General features: G+C 40.1%; 1 long non-coding RNA gene across 1 annotated transcript in view; it reads right to left on the bottom strand.

Annotated features, from left to right (window-relative positions):
- The window catches only part of LOC142602092 (uncharacterized), a 116,725-nt gene continuing 93,427 nt past the window's right edge, over nucleotides 1–23,298 (bottom strand). Inside the window, exon 6 of the long non-coding RNA XR_012835770.1 lies at nucleotides 1–268. This is a non-coding gene — a long non-coding RNA (uncharacterized LOC142602092). The remainder of the gene's footprint in view (nucleotides 269–23,298) is intronic.

Here is a 23,298-nt window from a genome sequence, read left to right as displayed (position 1 = left end):
TGCACTTGGAGCTAATGAAATACTGGAGCCTTTATGTTACGTTCTCATAGTGGCGAAAGTTAAATCCTGCACTCAGCACACAAAACAAGTCACTGGAGGGAAACTTGCTTTCAAAAAGCATTGCTGCCACGACATGCTCCAGTGTTAAGGCTGTTCCTTTTGCAGCAGCTCACTGCGCATGGTTCAGAGACAAAACTGTGACTGGATCCTTCACTGACTTCAATCAAGATTTCTTGCAATATTTTGTAGAACAGTGTTTCTGAGGGACCTAAATGGGGAAAGAAAAAAAAAAAAGGTTTTAGAAGTCCAAGAGAAGTAACAAAGGCACCTATCCAGCAGATACTGGGTAGTCTTTTGGAGAGCCACCTCAGCTGGCTGGGTGAGCCCCTCCCCCAGCTAAAAGCCAGTGTGCACCAGCTGAGGCCTGTTTGGGGTGTGATAAGGGTGGAGGTGGTGTGCAGGGGCTGGGTCTCTGGGGGGGATAAAAACAGTGTGGAGGGGCAGCATGAGTGGGTGGTGAGTGCTGTTCTCTTGAAGTAGCCACTTATTTTAGAAGTGAGGACTGGTCTGTTGATGTGGAGTCTATGGGCTGTAAAATGAAGGATAAGGAGGTATGTGGTCTTTGGAGGCTGTGGCAGAGATCTTTATCCCTTCCATCGTGCTTGTCTCAGTGTGGCTGTGAGAAAGATTTGAAAAGGTTAATCTTTTATTCTGTAAAAGCTGTTTTCTGGGTGGTGAAAGTGGCAAGTGAATAAAAATGCTGGTAGCGGTGGAAGCCTTTGTGCTTGTACAACCACATTGAATTAGTTCCTCAGGCTCTGCTGTGAGAGGTGGCTAGAGAGCAGACCTGCCTCACTTCTGTAAATCTGAAACTGGTGATTGTTAGGGGAAAACACAGCTACTAATGTCCTCTAGTTTTCTTGTCTTTTGTTGGCTTCAAGGCTATCTGCAGAAATGGAATTCTAGAGGCTGAATAGTATAAATTCAAAAATGGTACTAGGGTGATTCCTCTGAGCAAATGAATACTGTTGGTGCTCTTCTGGCAGACATCTTGTGACTGCTGCTGTGCAGGGCTCGGTGAGTTGTGAAGTTGTTTATCCTGAGTGAAAGAAACCAAATCTAAATTCTGAAAAACTCTCTTCAGAAGGTAGGTGAAAGACTGAGTAATTTGGGGGGTCAAGGGGAAGAAAATAGGTATATGATGAAAGTGAGCAGGACTAGTTTTCTTATTGATCTCTGCCATCATAGTAAATAACCTTTTGTTTGACTTTTGTTTAATGTGAATGAAAATGCTGTGGGGGTGAAACTCTGACTTTCTTGAGGCTGAGACCTCTTAGATATTTTTTCACAAGTCACAAAACTGCCCCACCTCTGAGGGCCATGCTTTCCTCACATGTGTCTGCATATGTGGAATTTCTCCACAAAAGTGAGTCCTAATGTAGGTACAGAAACTTCCTAGGTTTGTGTTTTGTTAAAACTAGGATTTAAAATCTTTTCAATGCTGGATTGTTTTCATTCTTTGAATAAAATATTTAGTGATTTAAGTATGGAAACCTTGTTTGTTAGGGTGCTGATTGCTCATTGTTACCTCCTTTAAACAGCCACTTCACTTGCATTACCTTGAGCAAGCCTACCCAGCTATGATTCACAGGAAAATATAAATGATTTGGCAGCTGGAGCCTTGAGTATGATGGATATTAGCCATTAAAAAAGGCCTTTAAAAAGAAATGTAATTATATCAATTGTGCTATCTCAGCTCTCACTGTCTGGGTTATTAGTATATGATCTGGCCTCAGGATAACAACCTCCTGAGTAATGTTTCCTCTAATTAGTGATAGTGCTGCCTGGTGGTTTGGTAAATTAATCTGAAATATTGGCATCTGTTGGTCCGCAGTTTAATGCAAACTATTAGTCACAAGTTAAGTAACTTGCATCTCCTCACATAGCCTCTCAAGTATGTAGCCTATGAAGTCAGACCAAAACCATTCAAAAAATTTCATTCTTGCTCTTATCTCTGCCTGCACCATCATCTTTTCCCCAATGTAAGTGGCTAGCCATGAATAATTAAAATGAGGTCACAGCTGCTATGCAGATGGTGATTTATTTGGAAAAATCCCCTCTCACTGTGAAGAAGACATCTAACCTCTTTAGAACTGACAGACTGCCATTCCCTCAGTTCTGCTTTTCTGTTTTCTGACTTCTGACCAAGGCTTTGATCATGTCAACTCACTTTGGCTGTTTAAAACATAGATATCTGGACTAACTCAAGTGTCTAGGCTCCATCCATCACTGAAGAAAGGTGCATCCAGAGAGTGACTCATCCCATCCTAAACTAAGATTGATGTGGTGAATCATCCTGCAGATGTATCATCTTTCCTTTCACTGTAGAGAGAACCTGGATGGCAAGACATGGTTAAGAACCTCATTTTTACATTGTCAAATTAGTTGGAATGAAATTCATCCTTAATGGTTAAAGATATCTGGACAGACTCAAAAGTCAGCCACTGTGATAGTGTATATGGCATATCTTACCTGATCTTCTCATATGAGGTGATGAACAGTAATATTTGGTTTGCATGAAGCTGAATGTAATGTAATTTATCTTGTACAGTTTTTTCTGTATGTCTTAAAGTATGCTCATTTCATATGGGAGCTATTCCTAAACTATCCCTGTATCTCTAGAGTTAAAAAAAAGTTATCAGCTGAATCTTCAAGATCAAAAAGCGCAGTTGAATTTGGGAAGATGCAATGCATTTATTGCCATGACAAGATGTTATATTAGCTGGAAAGGATCTGTAAGGTGAGTGAATTTTAAAGTACTTCTGTTTTATGGACTTTTTATTGTGTAGATGTAGGCTTGAGTCTTGCGAGTGATTTGTGAGCTTGCTTTCTAAGCTTTTGACTTCCAAGATTTTTAATGTGTATTCAGAAAGTTTATGAAACCCACCTATGAGATACCTTTGTGCTTTAGCTTTTTAGAGTGTCTGGAGTGGAATTTGAGGCAGTAGAGAGGCTTTTCAATACACAGGCCTTTCCTGACTGTTTGATTTTTTTTTTTATGTGATTGCCCAGGAGCAGATTCTGACCTGAGTTATGTACTTGAAAGGGCCATCAGATACGGTGTTTGTTTTCTCTCAAGACTGATGTTAGTCCATGAATTGGATATGTGAGATTTGTCCAGTATGTGCTGTGTGTAGTAGAAGACTGGAAAGAAAAAAAAAACTATACCAGAGGACTTTAATAAAATTTCTTTTTCATTAATAATGCAGTAGTCTGATCTTCAGCTATTCTGCCTTTGATACTTCATGCTTGAGTAATGCCTGCTGTCAAGAGCATGCTTGTTCTTGATCTCTCTTCTTAATCCCCTGTCTTTTCTGGACCATATTCCCTATTGAGCTCCGTGTTGATATTCTTATTTTCCTAAACAGGGGGCAGAAAACAGAGAAGGACCACCTGAGATATGGACATCAAGGTGCCAAATAGGCCTGATCTCTAACCTGGCTGTATGCAGGGTGGTGTTCTCTGGTGGTTGGTGGGTTTGGGGTGGGAGGGGGAGTTGGTGGTGTGGGTTTTTTTTGTGTGGGATTTGTTGTGTTGGTTTTTTTTAAACCAACAAACAATGAGAGCATCACTAATAATGTGCTCCTCCATTTTGTATCAGGAGAAGATAGCTGCTATATTTCCTTCCCCCCTACCCCAAAGGACCTCACCCTGCCCAAGCAAAGCTATTTTGGTGAGTGTTAAAAGTTAGCTGTATGATGATTAATCACTAAAGCAAAGCATTATTGTTAAATATTGCTGGAATTATTAGAGAGTACTAGATAACTAGGTCAGTAGCACGTGAAGATCATCATTTTCTATTGGACTGGTAGCTTGTATAGCCCAGCATTCTCTTTCCAACCTCTTGCTCCCAAGGAAATTGCAAGAAGGGAGAGGGTTTAGATTAAGTGGTTTTGGAATAAAAAAGATGATTTATAATTTTGCATGTGAAAGTTGTGTTTTTAGGCAAATACACCAACAGGCTAGCCAACTATAATAGCAACGTCTCCCATCTCTTATGAATAATAAAAACTTGAAATGATATTTGCTCATAATTAATTTGACAGGCCAATTGGATGCTGTCATGACTTCACAGTTATGGTGGTTTTCAGTTTACAGGAGAGGAATAGGCCCTGGCTTTTGGTACCATTTATTGTTACACATAGGTTCACCATAACCCTCTTTAAGGCCTTGTTGTGTGCAGGCAGCTAGAGCGTGCTGGATTTTGCTGATGCAGTGTTTAAGCTCAGTTTGGTAAATAGCTTCCCCTCACCTGTACTTGTTTCAGGCTTTACACCTGGAAATACCTGTGGCCTCTCCCAGTGCTATACCTGAAGGTGGTTGTTTAAAAGCATTTTTCTGCTGCTAGTCTGACAAGATTGCAATAGTACCACCTGAGGCCAACCTTGTGGAGAAGGAGGACAAGTTTGTATTGCACTCTTGCTTATACTATTTCCTGGAATGCCAAATGCTCCATGTAAAAACTTTTTAGAAGAAAACTAACAAGAGGGCTGGCTTAAAAAATAAATGCCTATTACATCTGCTTGGGATAACTTTAAATGGGGAAGAGAGGAAAAAAACCAAAACCCCTCAAAACACCAACTTTATTGCTTAAAGTCCCTAAAATGCTGAAAATGGTTTTCTGGCGACCTCCATATTTTCAAATATTTTGTTGGAATAACAGTATCTTGGATTCCTGACCCTCATCCTTTCCTCTTCCTCTCTGGAAGAGGAGGGAGAAAGGGGATGAGGAATGAGATTTTGAGGAAAACATTTAGGAGTTTATCTCTTCAAATTGGACTGGCAAGCCCAATTCTCATGGAGTTGTTATACAGGGGGAAGTGGGAATCAGTATTTAAGGGGCTTATTATGAGTTTTGGTGTTAGAGGAGGAGGGAAAAAATCCTCTCCCTTAATAATGGAAGAAAAATTACATTCTCTGGTTATGCTGATGGCAATGGGCTTGAATGCAGCCCTTGGTTTAGTATTAACATAGGTTTGCCAGGTGTACCTAGCCCTGCTGCCCATGTGTTTTGCTAGTGATGCAAGAATAAGGTCAGAGCAAGCTAAATAGGCAGGGGCTGAAAACTGCTGCTGTATTCCCTAGCAAATGCCTGTGGGATTTTTGGTGAAGAGTTCTGGCTCTGCGAATTACTTGGATCTGGATGCGTCTGTGCTTTCTCAGGGTTGCTGTTTGGGGCTTGTCTGTAGGCAGTGATGGAGATGTAGCGGCTGTATGGGACCGCAAAGTTCACTTTCTGTTATAGCTTGACTGTGAAGCTTTGCACTGCCCACCAAAACAGACTTGTAGATCACAGTTAATGCAAGGATGTGATTTCTGTGATGTTCTTTACAGTATCAGGAACTCGTACTTCATTACCAGGTCTCTCTCCTGTATTTTTTAAATAAGAAAAAATATTCTGCAAACCTGTATTTTAATAGACAATTTTGCAAACATTGCTGTGCTTTAAAAACCTAGTTTTAGCACTTTACCATATCTTTTAGTACTAGTTGCTCCTTTCTTACTGTGTGTTGTGGGGTTAGAGGGGAGGAGTATGGAACCTTCAGATAGCTCTGGTAATGGGAGTCTTGTAACTACTTACAAGGGACATTAAATGAAAGAAAATATAACCTAGTGCCCTATGAATACTGTACTTGAGCTAATCTCTGGCAAGAAATTCAATGCACTATTGCACACTTGTTTCTCGGATCCATGGCCAGAGGGGAAGGGAGAGGGAGGGAAGGTAGCATTTTTAAGCTTTTCGTTTGGCCATATTGTAGCACTTCTAAGTCTTCTGTCAACGCTGGTGTGTGACGTTGCATTCATTAAAAATGCATGACTTTTAAAACATCCATCTGTTATATAAATAAAAATAATGCAGCCCTATATTTTTATGGTATGCTAATCCTGCACGGCCATGGTCTAATTATCAAATGATTTCATGCTACCCTGGTGGCAGGCAACGTCCAGACCACTGAACACTTGCTATGGATCTCTTATTAAATCCCTCTTGCACAGTTTCATTCATAAATTTACCATGGCTTTTAAAGCAAAATAGTTTGATGCTTATACAGCAATATCAAATAAGAGCAGTATGTTTCCAGAATACAGCAACATTTTTTCAGATACTCCACTTCGTGCATGACTGAGTAATTGGTGGCAAACTCTGTTATTGCCTTCTTTTACCTCAAGTGGAAGCCATGCCGCTGGTAGGTAGCGTGTGCTAGTTGTGCTTAAAGACAAGCTGTGACCTTTGTGGAGCTCAAATATTCTACTCTCTGCACCAGGCTTGATAGTATGTGTCCAAAGTTGGGTGTCAACAGTCCTAATCCATGCTCACTTCCCTACTCTGTTCTGAGCATGTTGAAAGTAGCACAGAGGTGCTGGGTGCTGGAGTGCTCATGGCCTTGCTTCCTCTGATGTTCCTCCAGCACTGCTCTGTGTCAGCTTCCAAGAGAGACATGGTGCCATAGGGCTTTGGAAACATGTCATGTTACACTTGGAGAGACAAAATTTGAAGAAAATTGTGGTTTAGTTTAGTTATGTTGTTAACTTTGGAAAGACTTACCTACTTGGTGGAAGTGGTTAGTGGAAGTGCTTGCTTATTTCTATAAAGCAATTTTTTACTTTAGAATTCAGTGCAAAGGGCTTATTCCCAAGTGACCATGAAATTAGCTCCATTAACAATGGAATGATTAAAAACAGAATTAAAGCATTTGTCCAGATTTACCTTAGACTGCAATTTACCCTAAACAACTTCATGCCATCTGGTCTCTTATAAGATTTGCAGCTTAACAAGAATTCTTCCTTTTGTCTTGTGACTTGGAGTAGTCCAGTAGCGTTGCTTTCTCTGGGCTTGCACCATCCCCCCTTGTGTGTTTGTTAATGCAGTATGTATCCTATAGGTCTATTTTGCCTGGTTTGTAGCTTCAGTGAAGCACTGCTGGAGTGGAATTGAATAGAATTTTTTCTACCCTCATGTGAGGGCTGGTAGAGAGCCAGTTAGCTGGACACAAGTCACAGTGATGACAAAGAAGAGCTTATGACCCACTGAGGGCAAATGGAAGCACCAATGGTAGCAAATGCTACCAGTGTGCAGGTAGCAGGGGGCTATGGGGGAGGGAGAAGGGTGGGGGATAAACATGCCTTGTGATTGTGAGTTTGGATTAATTTCCCATTCTTGCTGTGGGTTTTTTCTTTTGCTTGATGTAGGTTTGTCACTTCCAGTATTTCCATGTTCTAGTTCAAGCCACCTTGCAGACCAAAATATTTTTATCAGGCTTCTATGTTTGCCCAAAATGACTTCAAATAGAAATGAGATGGTAACACATGGGTGCAGTCACTCCTGTGGTACTAGCATCTCTGGCCTCCTGTAAAAGTTTAACAAATTAATTTCCCCTCTTCTCTGACACAGCTAAGTCTGATTTAAGTGTTTTGTAATAAGTAGGAAAGTTGGATATTTCAATGCATTGTGTGCTTACTCACTGAAGTATGTGACTTGCTCACTGCTTACAGAGCCTGGTTTTGTTACCTGGTCATTTGAAGTTTAAAGTAGTTGATGTCTGCAGCATACTTTTTAAAATCAGATACTGCTATTCTCTGTATAAGAACATCCTTTTGTTGTAAGAAAAAGAAATTGTAAGAAATGTTTGTTGGATGTGGAATTTGGTCAAAATTTCTTCCAAATAATTTGAATGAAAGGTGTCTGGGACTGCCTGTGCCAGCATTTAAGCAGCTTCCCAGTTCTCTTGCTGCAAGCCGCAGGTCTGCTTAAACCATCCCCAGTTGGCTGGACTGCCACTGGCAGCAGAGGTTAGAAAAGCCCAGACAAGGCAGAGTGAAACGTTAGGGCATCATATACACATGTGAAAAAAAAGGGTTTACTTTTTCTTTTAAACTTTTTTTAATTTAATCCCCTTTATGGATTGTCTGAAAGCTGTGGCAATACAGATAGCAATGAAAAAGCCCCAGATAATTAGAGCAGACTGCCTTGTTGCTGTCAGCTTTCTCTGCTTCTGCCTGCCCCAAAACTCCCTCTCTCCCTCTTCTTCCACTCAGGTATATTGTATTTTTCCAAGGTCCAGCTGGCATGTATGAGGTACAGGATGGTGGAGTGTGGCTGAGCTGGGATTTCCTGAACTGGGGTGTGGTGGAACAACTATATCTGGGCAAACTAAGTGAATTTTTACAGCTTAAAGGAACCATCTTTGTGCTCAGACTGGTCCTTGCCATGTTTCTGTTCAAAAGCCTGCAAGTACTAGAAACTCCCAGGCAAATAACTCCACAGACATATGTATTTCTTTTAATTATAGGGACAAGTAAATAACTGTTTCGGCTTTATCTTCAACAGCACACATAGTAAACTTAGAGAGGAATTATGTCCATTACAGAAAACTTCTGTCCAAATTATGTGCTTGTCAAAACTGTAAACTTCAAAAATTGGGATTTTTACAGGGGAGGGTTCTGGGTAAATTATTTTAGGGGGTGCTGCCACCAGCTCTAGCAAATAATAATAATTATGCACAGAGTGTTAATGGCTGTGCAGTTGAAAGGTGTTACTTGCTCTCCAGCAGTTTAAGTGGTAGTGGGAAGGAGGAGCAGGAGCAAGGACCAGCACCTGTGGCTAAGTCAGCCTGGTACTTCCAATAAACAGGTAACTGAAAATTATTTCACTTATTTTATGTTCTGGTTGTACTGAAGTACTTGTACGTTCTTTGTGTATATATTATATAATATATATGCACACAATGGAAATGCGGTGATGTGGTACTGGTGGCTAACAGACAGCACTCAGTGGTCACATGTTTTCTCTTCATGCCTGTTGAATATTCCATTAAAATATCTTTAACTTTATATATGTCTGTGCAAATAGGTAAAAACAGATATTAGTGTATAATATGTGTAGTAATAGGGGTTTTATTCAAAGCACTGGTTACTAATCAGATTTTCACTTCACTGATCTTGTCAGATCTCTGCTAGGTTTCTAGATGTTAAGAATATTTTTCCAAATGGCCAAATCTCATATTTAAAATTCTAATGTATTTTACATAACATAAGAGGGTTTTAGTACCAGAAAAATTCCATTTTCCTCAGTCTAGTTTCAGGTTCCTAACCTGATTTTCTGGGCTTAATCCTCTTCCTGTTGAAATCAATAAGTACATTGTAATATAATGATTCACGTTCAAGGTTCAACCATAGAAAATTAAGGCTACATGCTGATTTTACTGCCATTGTTGAAAGATGATCTCTTAAAGTGTGTAAAAAAAAAAAAAAAAAAAAAAAAAAAAAAGGCACAATAAACTCTTTAACTCTTTCAGGCCTATTCTGTTTTTTTCTTCTCTTCTTCAGAGAGTCTAGACACTTAAAGATGGATCTTTGTTTTTAGACCTAATGATGGCAAGGAGATAAATCCAAGAGATGCTATTTAGATAGGAATATCTGTTGTGGTTTCAAGTGCTTTGTAGTTGGTCAGTCACCGGACAATGTGGAGCCTGACATGAGATGCCAGGAAAACCATAGTCTACTCTCTGTACCTTTTCTGATGCTTGACTGTCATTTTGTTTGTCACATGAAAAATAAGGATGCTTTAGAACTCCCTTGCACTTTGATATCTGTAGGTGAAAAGGCATCCAAGTTGAGATGGTTTTGTTCCTTATTTGTGTAAAAACTGCACTCAGTTCAGTAATGTTACCTTCTTTCCTTAATGAATGTGAAGTAAGACTGAAAGGCCATAAAAAGCAAGTGAGGTATATTTTATTGTTTTAATATAAAACAATGTAATTAATACTATGGAAGTGTGGGCTTTGATTTGTTTAACTCTGTGAAAGCGGTGGAAAAGAAGCCTCAGTTGATCTGTCTTGTTGAAATGTGCTGTGAAAGTTTGAGATGGCCTGTTGTCATCGAACAGCCTGGCAGCATCACAGAGGTCCTGTAGTTAAGAAGATCCTGACTAATGCTCAGAGTAGTAGTGTGACTGCATCTTGAAAGGTGAATGTTTCAGAATGGACCTTAGGATTTGTTTCAGGCTGTCTTCAAATGACTTTTCTGGAAGTGATAAGTCCCCCCTTTTCTGCATCACACAGATGCTATAACCACAGGGAAATCAGAAGGGTGAATTGGCTGCCCCAGTTAGAGTGTGGGAGACACAGCAGAGGCTCTGTTCCCTGTGGGTGCACATGTGAAGAGCATCTACCACTGCTTTCCACCAGAGCTGTCTGTGCAGGTCATAAACATTCTGATGCTCTGTGACCCCTTTCTGGGAATAAAATTCAATATACATCCTATAGCTTGTGCTCCCTAAATATGAAACTGCCTATTAATGAAATAAATGCACCTGAAGTGTTAACTTCAGGCTCTTTGGCATCACAGTTGAACAGCTGTTTTCTTCTTACCTCTGAAGTGTCTAAGAAAAAAATAAAATTAATCTCAATCTCCTTCCTCTTCCTCACCCCACAAGACTTTGAGGAAGCCAAACCTTTCCCATTAGGTTTCCAGTCTCAGTCAGGTGCAGCTGCTGAGCTCTCATCTCCCTTTCGGTCAAGTGGAGGAAATTCTGTATTCCCTGCTGAAATACAGTCTTTTCCCATCCTGCAGGAGCAGGCGGACATTCTGGCTGTCTCCCTGCTTTTGGGACCCCATAAGAAAACAGATGTCTGGAAAGGGGAGTCTGTGCCAGGTGTTCGGGGAACCCTTTCTTGTGCAGAAGGACAGGGAAAACTGAGAGTATGCTTTCATGTGTTCTAGCTGACAGAACTACATGATATTGTTTCCTGAGATGCATGTTTTTTCTAGCACACAGGCTTGTGGAAAACTGTGGACTGATCAATGAGTATTTCTAGCGCTGGGGGAACTATATCTTTTTATAAGTGCAGAATTCAGAAAAATTTAGTCTGAAAACATATGGTACGAATTACACTTTGGGTGTCCCTACTGATTCCAGTTCAAATGTATCCATTATTGTATAAGATACTACTTTTTTCTTAATTGTCCCATCCACCAGGAAAGGATTGCCAAGTTGCAGATAGTCTCCTCCCTGTCCCCAGGTGGTGGTTTGTACTACATCAGTAAGGATTAGTCTTTTTTGGTGAACAAACAGTGGTTGGTCCATGTTAGACCAATGAAACTTCACTGAGGACAAAAAGGTTTAAAATGTAAAAGCTGGAAAAGGATACAGCTTGATCTGCTTGCAGATGTGTTCTGCTCTGCTGGTAGAAGAAAGGAGTTAGCAGTTCTGGTAAGGGTAGTGGGTACACGTGCACCAGGTCAGAAGATACCAGTGTTCCATACTTGCCAGTAAAAGAAGTAACTGTTCAAGAGAAATGCTAGCAGAGCTGGCAGCTCCTGGAGTCTTGGACTTTTTCCTCTAAATGCTGTAGTGGAAGGCAGTGATGAGAAACTTGGAGATTTTTCTCTAGCTTATATGAATATGTGAAGAATACTAGTACAAATGTGTTCATTTCTTGGTGTCTCTAAAAAAAAAAAAAGTCTATTTTCTCTTTGGTTGACAGATTGGTTTTTTATGATCTTGTAAGACTGAGATTTACATGTAGACTACAGCCTCGGATGCTGAGAGGGAGGACTGTGTGATAAAATGAAAACAGGCTGAGAATCTAATTTCAGAGGAACCATTTGAGATTTTATTTTCAAATATGCCTTGAGGCTAATAACTACTGTAAAAAAGAGCAGTCGTTTGTGCTTCCTTCCAGGATTTCTTTCTTTGACAGACAGTGATTCTGGCTTGTTTGGTAACAGTGGCAGGAAGATTGTTTCAAGGAGCTGGTGTTGGTACTTTGCTTTCTGGACCAGAGCAAATTGACTTATTTTTAGACTGGTCTTGATGCGGCTGTGGGCTGCCAGTACACTTCAGGAATTTGTGTTGCATAGTTTTCCCAGCAATATCTAACCCTTGACTTCTAGAAGTGTAATACAATATACATCCTAGATAAAAGCATCACAGTGATAATGCTACTTGGAATTGGAGTAAAAGTTTTGGAACAAATGGAAACACTTCTTAGAAAGATGCTACAGCTTGTACTTGCAAAAGCTTTGATAAATTATTATGTGGTGATAACCTTACTTTTATTAGATAAGGTCTTGAAACTATGAGATACATGTAAATAGCTCAAAGTTGTTGCTACCAAGTATTGTGAATGAAGGGTGGCCTAAAAATTAGCTGGATCTAGGAAGTGTTTGGCTGTAGACATAACAGCCGATGTATTGCCAAATCACATCATGCCATTGAATGTGGAGGGTCACAGTACTCTTATCAGGGCAGCTTATGATTAAGAATGTTGAAAACAGCTTTAGAGGGCTTTTTCCATTGGTAAGAAGCTGAATACCTTTTTTAAAAAACAAACAAAACCTCCCTGTTGTTAGTTTTTGCCCTGACAGCTAGAATCTAATTTCCAAGTTTGAGAATATTGCTGGTGTTTTTTTCTGTACATAAAAAATGTCTCCCTAAATACATCCTGTATTTGTTTCTGGACCTACACATGAGAAAGGGGAGTCTTAAAAAAAACAATCTGACTTACTAACGTGCACACTAAGAGGGATGCCTCAAATACGAACTTATGTTCAATTTTACAGCTTGTAGAAATTTTGAAAGACTTAATTTTGGATCAGCTTGGGGGAAAACTGTTAAAATTTTGAGAATTGCCATCAAGCCAGCACTGGCACATGGGATCAGGGCCTCTGGGTTCATGGTGCCTTCTGCCATTTTGGTGGGTATCTTGCCTGATGCAAATTGGTTTAGTACCTGGGAACCACAGTGAAAGGTAGTGCTGCACCTTGTCTAGTCCTAAGCTATGTGCTGAAGCCACAAGGTAGCTAGTTAACTGCTAGCGATGAGAGTATACTGCCATCAGGCCTATTAAATATGCTGAATGGCATGTCTACTGGAGCACTGTGGCAGCTGGACAGCTGTGCCTAACAAAGTAGTAACCCTTAAAAATTATTTTGAGGAAACAGTTATTGGTCACAGTGATTTTTGGTATTTTTCTATTTGCACATATCTCTTATGGTCCAGGTTTTTGATTGACATCTATTTCCAAACTTCTTAATTGGCATCCAGTTGCAAAGGAAGAGTTGGAGAATGCATGAAACTTCCACTTGAGTCGTATTTGAAGTTAGACTGAAGGCACGTTTTTAGTTGCACAAATGTTTGCAATGTTGATGTTAAAACAGAGAACTCTGAGGGGTCCTGTTAAGCTCATTTTCTATTTTTTCATTCTTCTTTTATCTTCATTACTTGCAGATAGATGTTCCATAAAACAAGTGTGTTTGTGTGTGTTAAATATGTGAACCTCTCATCTATTGTGATGCTTTAAATAGAGAGGAGAACTTTGAGGGGAGTGAGTCAAGACCTCTGTTGCTGGAAATAGATAGGGCTTCTCTGAGGTTATTTGCAGTAGCAGAGAACTTGCTGCAGTGTCAAAGTGCAGGTATTGGTTTTAGAGCAGGATTTAAGAGGTAGTACACTGATCTCAGCCAGGGGGAGGTTAAACATTTTTACATGAAGCATATGTAAAAAGCCTCTTTACATTGAAAATGTTTGCATTAATGGAAAACATAAAAGGAGAAAAATAGAAGTCTAAAAGAATTTTAAATAGCCAGGATGCTGTTATGTCTTGAAGGTGCATATAGTTATGTCTTCATTATTACTTAGATGTGTGAAAAGTTGGTGGTCTCATTGGACCTGCTTCAATGGCTTTGTCTTTGCCTGTCCCTTGACTGGTTCCTCACCGGATGCTGAACAGTAGTCAGCTGATGACAGTGCTTGCTGCCTGCATTTAGATTTATTTTTGTAGTTGTAGTGTTGCTGAAGTGATGCTTACAAATTTAGAGATGGAAATGTTTCTTTGGATTGTCTTGGTTTTAATGATGTTCCTTTTGCTCTTGTAATTCCTCTTGTAAATGCCAAGATTAAGCGTGCTGAGAGCCAAGATTGATGCTTGGCATAATTTCTATGGAGATTTCTCAATAAGGGTGGTGGAAGACCTCTGAGAGGTTACTATAGCCGAATCCAAAAAGGGGAGTGTGGCAAAGAGAGGCTAGAGTCCACAGTCTTGCGTGCCCACAACCCTGAGAGGGGTGTGTTGTCCCTTAATTACAGGTAGCTAGTAGCAGCCATAATTCATGAGGGAAAACTATAAAAGTAGTAGTCAAGGAAGTCAGCCTGTGAGTCTAGACTGATGGACCATCCAGAAAAATTATTACCAGAAAGAAGTGACTGTTTCCGTTACTGAGTTTATAAATGCTTCTGGTAAATAAGAGGTTAATAACTCTGTTTATAGTAAGAAAAGACCCCTGCCCTAGGATACACACACTTCACTGTACCCAGATAATCCCTGGAGCAAGGAGGTTTAAGGTAATTTGTGGTGCAGCTGTCCTTTTCTGGAACATGAGCAAATTCTCCTGCACATGGTCAGCTGCAAGAACAAATGTCTATAGCAAATGAAAAAACAAGATGTTTGACCGCAGCCTTCTGCACTTGCAAGAGGGGCACGTGAGCTGGGCTGTTCCTCCTGCCTGAATCAAACTCCATGGCACGAAAGGGTTTAGTGCGGGGCTTACAGCCAAGTGGAAGCAACGTGTCAGTGGTGAGGGAGGAATGCTGGTGATGGAAACCCAACTGATTGACATACGGTGGCTATAAAGTCATAGTAAATCTATTGTTTCACCAGAAGGAAGCAAGATTAGAAAATGTATAATCATTACAATCCCTGCACTATACAGCATCAAGTGACAATTGCTCTCCCGTTGCTGGTGTGTCTTATACTTGGCTTAATCCCACCAAAGTCTGTACTTGGGCGACATCTTCACATGCTGTGTGCGGTTCAAGCCGTAGTCATTGGGAAGAAGAAATACCTGTATGGTGCTGCAGAATTTAGCTCAGTAGTTTTGAGGAGATACTTTTTCTGTTGTGTTGCTGCAGAGGACCCACCACAATGCAAGTGGGAACTTACTCTCAAATTATTAATGAAAATCTCTCTAATCAATAGAAGAAAAATCCAATTCTCTGAAACAGATATTTTTTTGTCTGCAAAGACATAGAAGTAAAAATAGAGAAGAATGCCATTAATAGCTAGAGGCCAAACTTGCTGCTGTTCTAACTAAGCTCAAGGAAAAAGCTGCATTTTACAGAAGTCCGAGTGGCCTGGAGAGGGTTAAGGGGGAAATAGTATATGCAGCCACACCTTCAATTTCTTACCAATTGATGAACAATTGAGTTACCCAAGTCTGCTGCATTTGTTGAACACCTCTTAAGAGATGCAGAACTGCTTCTGTATTTGTATTATGTGTTGCCCCATGTGTAATGTTTTAGATTTCTGCAGTTCCACTTGTTGTGCAAGGTAAACTTTGAGTCTGTTTGACTCTCTTAACACAAGATGCCCAAATGTCATACAGAGGTCTACATTAGCACAAATCACATTTCTGCCTCCCAGGCAGACATGACGTAGAGACACCCTCAAGGAATTTTGTATTAAGCAGGAGAAGCTGAAATACCTAAAATATAGTCTCAGAGGTTTCTCCATGAGGTGAATGAAAATGTTTGGTGGAATATTAGAGTAGGTACATAGTGGATAAAATTGTAGTTGATGCTTTTTACAGTAGTGTGCGCTATGTTGTTGTTCAGCATTTGACCTGCACAGCATGATCCTGTGACTTCTTACTGTTGTATCTACTGAAGTTGTTTTGGTGGTGAGTTTATACTGTAACATGGCATCTTTTGTGATTAAACTGTGACCTGTTTTCTTTCTGAATGCTGATAATAAGAGGATAGGATATGACCCTACGTGCAATATTGCTGAGATGGGAAACTGTAGCTGCCTTATATGTGCCAGAGAACGGCAAATGGAAAGGCCATATGGCTCAGCATTTGGGTTTCACTTACTCTTGATGCTTAAGAACAGCAAGTGCCCCTTGTTTGTAGGGAGATACAGAATGTATGAGAGAACATGAAGGGGTTCATCTATTAGTGTTTATAGTAGAGGGCAAGGGAACTTTTTAATTCCTTTCTGGTTTGAAGTATATTCAGAGCTGAGATAACTGCAAAAAGGGCATTGGCTACCTCAGGGGCGCACCTACAGTAGTGTACTAGCCAGTGTGGGATTGGGAAGGTGCTACTGGAATACAGGTGCAAGTGCTCAGGGACTGCATACAAGTAAGACAATGGTGATTCAATTGCATTTGCTAAAAAAGGTGGAATAATTTGATAAACCACAGGCTTTTAGGCTAAAACAGTGACATATTATTTGATATGGTGAAATTACTCCATATCTTCTACTTTTTTTTAACAGTAATATTTTTAACTAGAATACCAAATTCATAAGCCTCTGGTGTGTGTGTTGATTCTGAGCTGTACATAGGAGGGTTTCCTGTTGAATGTGGCTAGTGCTATCCTTTTGCAATAGCAACTTAAGGCTCTTGCAGATCTTGTGAAGAATGGAAAAACTGGGGGATTGCATAGGATTTTAAGAGTTTGGAAAATCCCTCAGTTTAGATTAAAAAAAAATTAAACTTTCTGTTAAGGAAAACAAGTTATTAAAACCATTTTTTTAGGAAAAAAACCCCAAAATGTTTATATTTGAGTTCACCTTTTTCTGCTCATACCATTTGGATCAGTAACACTGCAAATTCCCAAATACTTCTGATGTAAAATTAGATATTCCTCCTTCTTAGAAAGTTGAAAAAAGGTATTTTTATGTGAATGGATCTTGCTCCCGCTCTGTGTTGAGTAATTTTTTTTCTTCTTTTTTCCCCCAAAAGCCTTAACTTTAAAATATCTGTGAGTTTGAATGGGAGAGAGACATGATGGGTTTTGAATAAATTTTAGCAATAGTTGGGTGTGTTTGCTGGAGTGAGAGGCTGACAACATGAGCAGTGCATGATGAGTACCTCATGAAGTGATGTATTGCTTTTTATTGGGTAGAAATACATGACTAGAAAATAAAGCTGCCATATCTCAATCACTTGCTTTAGGATAGAGTTTGTTTTTGCATTAAATGACCGTGCTTTGTTTTGAAGTTTATTTTTCAGTTTTTTATTTTTCAGTCTGGCATAGCTTGGCATAAGGAATTTCTGTTTATATTAGAGGACTGATTTTTTTCATTGAAACACAGAGCAACCACTTTGTTTAAACTGGGTTATGCTGTGTGTACACAAGTGTAAATCTGGTCCTAAGCTTTTGGAGAAGTCACTTCTTTCCTCCTCTTTGACCCATATTTAAATGGAATGAGGGTTACCTGCTCTACTAAGAAATTCAGTAATGGCAGGGGCTGTTGAGATCCTTGGCTGGAAGGTGGAAGGAAAGAATCAGGCTTTAAATTCATTATTCTGATAGGCGCGAAAGCCCTGAAATGAATGAAATGGCGAAAAGCAGAGAGGGGGAACTGGAAATAAGGATAACTCATCCCTGGGATTTTGTAAGCAGCTGAACCCTGGTGAGGCAGCGCTGGGAAGGGTTAACTCAGCAGCAGCTGGCCACCAGCGCTTGGTCCTCATCTCACTCTTATCCTCTGCTATTAACTGGCCACAATTACGGATCGTATCGGTTACTGCCATCTGTTTTTTCATGAGGCGTTGGTCGGATTGTGGCCAGCAAAGGGGATTAGGAGGAGAAAAGCAGAAATGACAAAACGCTTCTGCGGTGCTGGGGCGCTGCGGCGGGGTCCCACGTGTGGCCAGTGCCTGCCACCATCCCTGACAGCTGCGGAGAATTAAGCGTAAAGATAAACTGTGAAGGCTGTTTCAAAGCTGCTGTAAAGGAAATGCATTTCTGCCCACAGTTGTAATGCTGGGATTGTGCAGAGAGAATTCAAGTGTAAAGCAAAGGGTGGTCAGTGGTGAGGTGTGTTTTGGGTGACTTTTAGCTTCCAGTGTGGATTGTTATTGGTGGGGTTGAACTTAATCAGCCACAAGCAAACATCAGCAAAAAGATGGATGTTGGGTATGTTGAATAGGAGGGGAAAAACAACCTCAGACTGATTGAAATACCCCTTCAATGCTTGTTTTTTGCAGTAGAAATTGCCATCTGGGCTCTTGCTAAAAGAAAAGGCGTTGCAAATCAGGAACCACTTCAATGACCAAAGTGTATGACCAGGGAAGGCAGCATATTTGTCCTGATTATCAATACTTTAAAGAGCAGTAAGGCTTTTGACAAATACTGACTACAATGCGATTCTTCTAAACTTTCCCAAATGTCAGACCATCTTGTAGTAATGCGAGAAAGCAAAAGTTTTCAGCATGATACCAGGGATTCAAGAATCATTATGGCTCAACAGCTGTACTTTGATTCCAAATTTTACTAAGACCAGATTAATTAAATTATTCCGAAGTATGATATACTGCCAAAATAAGGCTCTCTGGTTTTTATTATTTTGGGTAAATTAAATTAGGGATAATACAGATTTTAATGTTGGAAAACTCATACTTAACTAATATTTAATATCCTTTCTTAATTTTTAATTAATATATGATAGTCAATATTCTAAGGATTAACATCAATAGAGGAGCAAATCTAATTCTTTATAACACAAGTTAGAGGAATAACTAGAAGTGCATTGTACTTGGTAAAGCTACTCCTTTTTCTCTCTCCAATCCTGATAGAACTGAGTAACAAAAGGGGGTGGGGGGGTAAATCGTGTTGTAATACCTTTTGGCTCTTTTTTGTTATTTCAGGTCAGTAGGTCTTTTTTGGATCAGGCAGTGCTGTACTAATGCTCTTGACTTGATCTGTGCTCTAGATTCAGGGTATGGGGCTGAAGTTTTTCAGGTTGGGAGTGCTGTCCCCCTGCCCATGTATACTTACGGTTTCACTTACTATTGGGAATAAGATGCAAATGTATGAGAAGTAAAATTAAGCTCACATTGCAAGTCAGTGGTGTTAATTTGAGATATAATCGCTCTCTTAATCTGTATTTGAATAAGGATAGATGACTGTTGTAATACTGTGCATTAGCAAATACTGAGAAGTAATAGTTTTCTTATTGAGTTATCTCTGCTTTTGTTAAAAAATGCTCAGAAATTGAAGTGATATATTCACTGGCTTCTTGGAAATTCTTGGTTATTGTCCTAGATACTGCTTATGCTGTCACATTTAGCCGTTACCTGGGTTTGGGTCTGGCAGTGTAACCACAGAAGTTACGTGGCAGCTCTTGGTTTGTTCATAGCTTGAAATAGGGCAACATCTAATAATGCTTTATGCAAACAGAATCACTGCTGGCCCTTCTGGATGCTCCTAAAACTTCTCACATATGTCATGGTACTTTCCCTGAGTGGTGGTACTTAATCCCTCACTAACAAGTCCTCTCTCTTTCTTCAGCCATCAGAAGAAATCTCAGGAGCTCAGTCCACCTGCTGTGGTGCCTGCAGACCCTGGTGCTTTTCTTCCCTACAAATGCCAGTTTAACCTCTGTGGCAGAAGAGCATTACCTAGGGTATGTGGCTGCCTGAACAGCTACTGGAGGTGGTCTATGGCCAGGATAACATAAGCAGCTTGTGCCAGGACCTGGTGTGAGACCTCTCTGCTGCTCCACTTCTACCACCCAGTGGTGACTTGGGATTGGTGGTGAGCTTGCCTGCCTGCAATATTTTGAACTGAATGATGTAGTAATCTCCTAGGCCTTCACATCAGCTGCTCTTCTTACTTCTATACTATTACAGGTAATTGCTAAAATAAGTGTTTGCTTTTCTTGTAGAATTACATCATTACTATTCCTATGCCCAGGTGGGGTGTACAGTAGCTTGATGCTTACTTAGAAATATTCAGGTAGGTTGAGAGTAACCTTTTACACCTTCATGTATAAGTGACAGCCTATGTTGTTGAACTCTCTGTTCCCTTGAGACTCAGGGTTAATCTGTCAACAGAAGTCATAATGTAATGTTTTCCACCTGTTGAAATCAGTTTATTTTTAAAATGTGTAGCTCCTTTCCTTGACTATTTATGCAGAAATATTAGTGTGCTCTTTGCATACTAAAAGGCACACAGAGGCATATTGGCACCATATCCCTTTAGCTGCTGGAATATATATGTGTCCATGTCAGAATTTCTTCCAGCATGATTAAAAGATGTGAAATTATACACAGAAAGTTATACTATGTACGCACATGCATGTGTCAGGCTTCTGTTGTATTCAAGACTGCAATTCAAACTCTTCAAACGCTTTTTTATATTCACCTATTTGATCATTGCTCCTTTTATATGCCTTCAGATATGCAAGAGCTGACATTCCAGATCTTTGTTGTACAGTGGAAATAAACTCATGAATGCAAGAAAGGACTTGATGATGTGATGGTTCATGGTCTGCCTGACAGTTAAAAAAATTGTCCACACCTTCAGTTCTTTACTGCAACTTTCACTGGTAAATGGCAGAAATTTAAAAAATAGTTTGTGGAAAGAGACAGCCTTTCCTTAGTTGACTCAAGTACAAAAAGTGAAGTGGAAAAAATGATGTTAAATTATTTTAAGTTCATTGTTGTTTGTGTGTCCAGTTAAGTAACTTCTGCATAGACTTGGGTTAAGGATTTACTACCCTTGTAGCTAGTCTTTGGAGATAATTCTGAGGTAAAAGTCTTCATTAAAAAAGTGTTATGTTAGATGCTTTTGGGTCTGAGTTGGCTACCCTCCCATATGTCACCTAACGTGGTCTCCAGGGTTATGTTATAAACTTTGTGCAAAACTAAATTTTTCAGAAACTTAGGGATGAAAAAAATTGCTGAATTTTGCCTGAAGCTTGTAATGCTGTTTGTTTCATGTTTGCTAAATGCCATGGATTTTGCTCCTGTTTTATTCTTCCCTATGAACAAAAGCACTGTTTTTACTTCTGTGTTATCTTCTATGTTGTGCGAAGAGCTTATACCCAAAAAGTTGATACACCAACATCATGATAAATTGTGATATTGCATAGATATTTCTTGGCCTTCATTTTGCTCCAGTACAAACTCAGAGAGAGAAGAATTGGTTTCAGTATAGGCTGTCAAATTGACCTGCTTGGTTCGGGTTTTGGGAAGATACTTCCTGCTGGAAGGACTTGGTCATGTGTGTTGCATGTTCCCAGGAGACAGGGGCCACCGCCTCAGCTGTAGCACAACCACCTTTGCAGGGTGCAGGAGTGGCATTCCTCAGCAGATGGTGCCCTGCTATCTTTGGGGTTTACACAGGGCCACCTGTGGAGCAAGTAGAGGTCAGGTCATGGCAGAGTTGTTTTGGCTGTTGGGGTGGGGTGTTGCGCCCTTTTCTTTGGGGGCAGAGCAGGCTGGATATGAAGATACAGCATAGCCTGGAAGATCCCTGATGAGCATCAAATAAAAAGCAGCTGGTGGTCCCCATTGCAGGAAGCCAGGCTGTGCTATCTGTGCCCCCCTGTGTATGGGCAGAACTAATTAATGCCCATGCTGCTTCGTGGGTGGCAGTGTCTCACAGCAAGGGGCTTACAGGTGGCGTGGCAGGGTGGAAATGATTTGCAAGTGACTAGAGAGTTCACATCTATCACTGGTGTCCCTAACGAAGATAGTCTTGTAACTTTGTGTTGCATAAATGAGGCTGTGGCTCTTCCAGCCACTGCCCAGAGTGAGTGATGGCAATGTATGGAGGAAATCAACAGTGGTGAACGTGCTGTATGGTCTCATTCATTTATTATTTATCTGTAGTGTTGTATCTCCCTGGTCTTGTAGCAAGAGAGGAGTAAACTTTCTCACAGTGAAATCAAACCATGGAAGGTGCTATGGACCTGAATGCAGTCTGTACTGCCATAGCTCACATGAGTGGTGGGAGGAGGTACATTTGGGTGGAAAAAGGGGAGCTGAAATGTTCTTGAATTGCTTTTTCTGGGAAGGTGCATAGGGCAGCACTAGTCATAGGGAAAACCTTGTCCTTACCCTATCTCAGCATCAGCCTTGCAAGGGAGCTGCAGTCCTGGAGCAGACCTAGATCTAGGCAACTGCTGCAGGTCCATGCATGTCAGGGAGAAGACATCCATGTTTAATAAGGCATTCGATGTTAGCCAGCCTCCTTGAGTTGTAAGGAAAGAGCAGTACTTTCGAGAGTCACGGACCATGAAACATGATCTCTCCTTGCCCTGGTGAAGGTATCTGGTTACTTTTCCAGAAGATGACGTGGACTGAGGTTGCACTTTGCTAGATAGGTGGGGCTGAGCCTGAGTTTTTTTCTTTTTTTCTTCACAAAAAAGTTTAAAGCCTCTTGACTAGGGGGAGTCACTTCTGAAATGCAGGAGGTGTATGGTTGTAGGCTGAAACAAATGGATTTGTTTTCAATTTATCCTGCAGGCACAGAGACACTTCAGACTACTATGGTTTCCAATAGTAGGCAAAAGGAACCTCATTTATTTTCTTATCCTAGCTTTCAAAACTTTTTTAATAATCCTTATTTAAAGCAGTCTTTGATTAAAAAAGCCATTAGATTTGGTCATAAATACTGATACATTCTTAAGGGCATCAGATAGCAACATAACTAAAAATCTCTTTGGTAGTGGAAAAATGAATATACGCTTGTGGAAACATAATGGTAATAATTCTGTGTGATAGTGGTAAATTCACCTTTAGTCTGTCTTTTAAAGGACTTCTCATTCTCATAAATGATGCTTAAACAACAAAAGCAGCAGTTTGGATTCAATATGAAAACTGACACTGGCATGTCTCACTGAGATCACTTTTTAATCTTCTCCCATAGTTCATTTTCTTCCACTTGAGGGAGAGAGTGTTTCTCTTTTTTCTGAAAGATTAATACCAATTAAAATGATGAACTTGTTTCATAAAACTGATCTCAGCTCAAGACCTGGGAATTATGTGACCGAGTAAATCACTGCTAAGTTTAGGTCATTTCTTTGGATAGAAGCTAGTTTTTCCTGTGCTTTGTGGTGTGTTTTGGTTTGGGGTTACTTTTGCTATTATAGTGAGCAATGGCTGAGGTGAAATATTAATTATATTGCAGTACTAAGCAGTTTCCTCAGCAAGGAATTCAGAGCCAAATGCAGGGACTGTAGAGGGGGACTCATTGGAGGCAGTGTGGAATCTGTCCTGTACACTGGACGTACATCAGTATGGTGGGGCAGGTGAGTGTGAGTATGAAGCTGATGCACGTGTCATTCAAGCATGTTATTTAATCCCACTTTATAGCTTTTTAGATAGTCAAATTCTTATATAGAAAGAAAAGGAAATCCTTTCTGAAATAAAAATAACTCTAACAGTGAAGACTGAAAAAGAAACTGTTTTCCTTTATTCAATGAGTGTTGACAACTTCAA

This window comes from Balearica regulorum, chromosome 5, assembly GCF_011004875.1.
Source record: "Balearica regulorum gibbericeps isolate bBalReg1 chromosome 5, bBalReg1.pri, whole genome shotgun sequence".
In the NCBI taxonomy this organism is placed as follows: domain Eukaryota; kingdom Metazoa; phylum Chordata; class Aves; order Gruiformes; family Gruidae; genus Balearica; species Balearica regulorum.
This window is presented reverse-complemented; position numbering and strand designations above follow the sequence as displayed.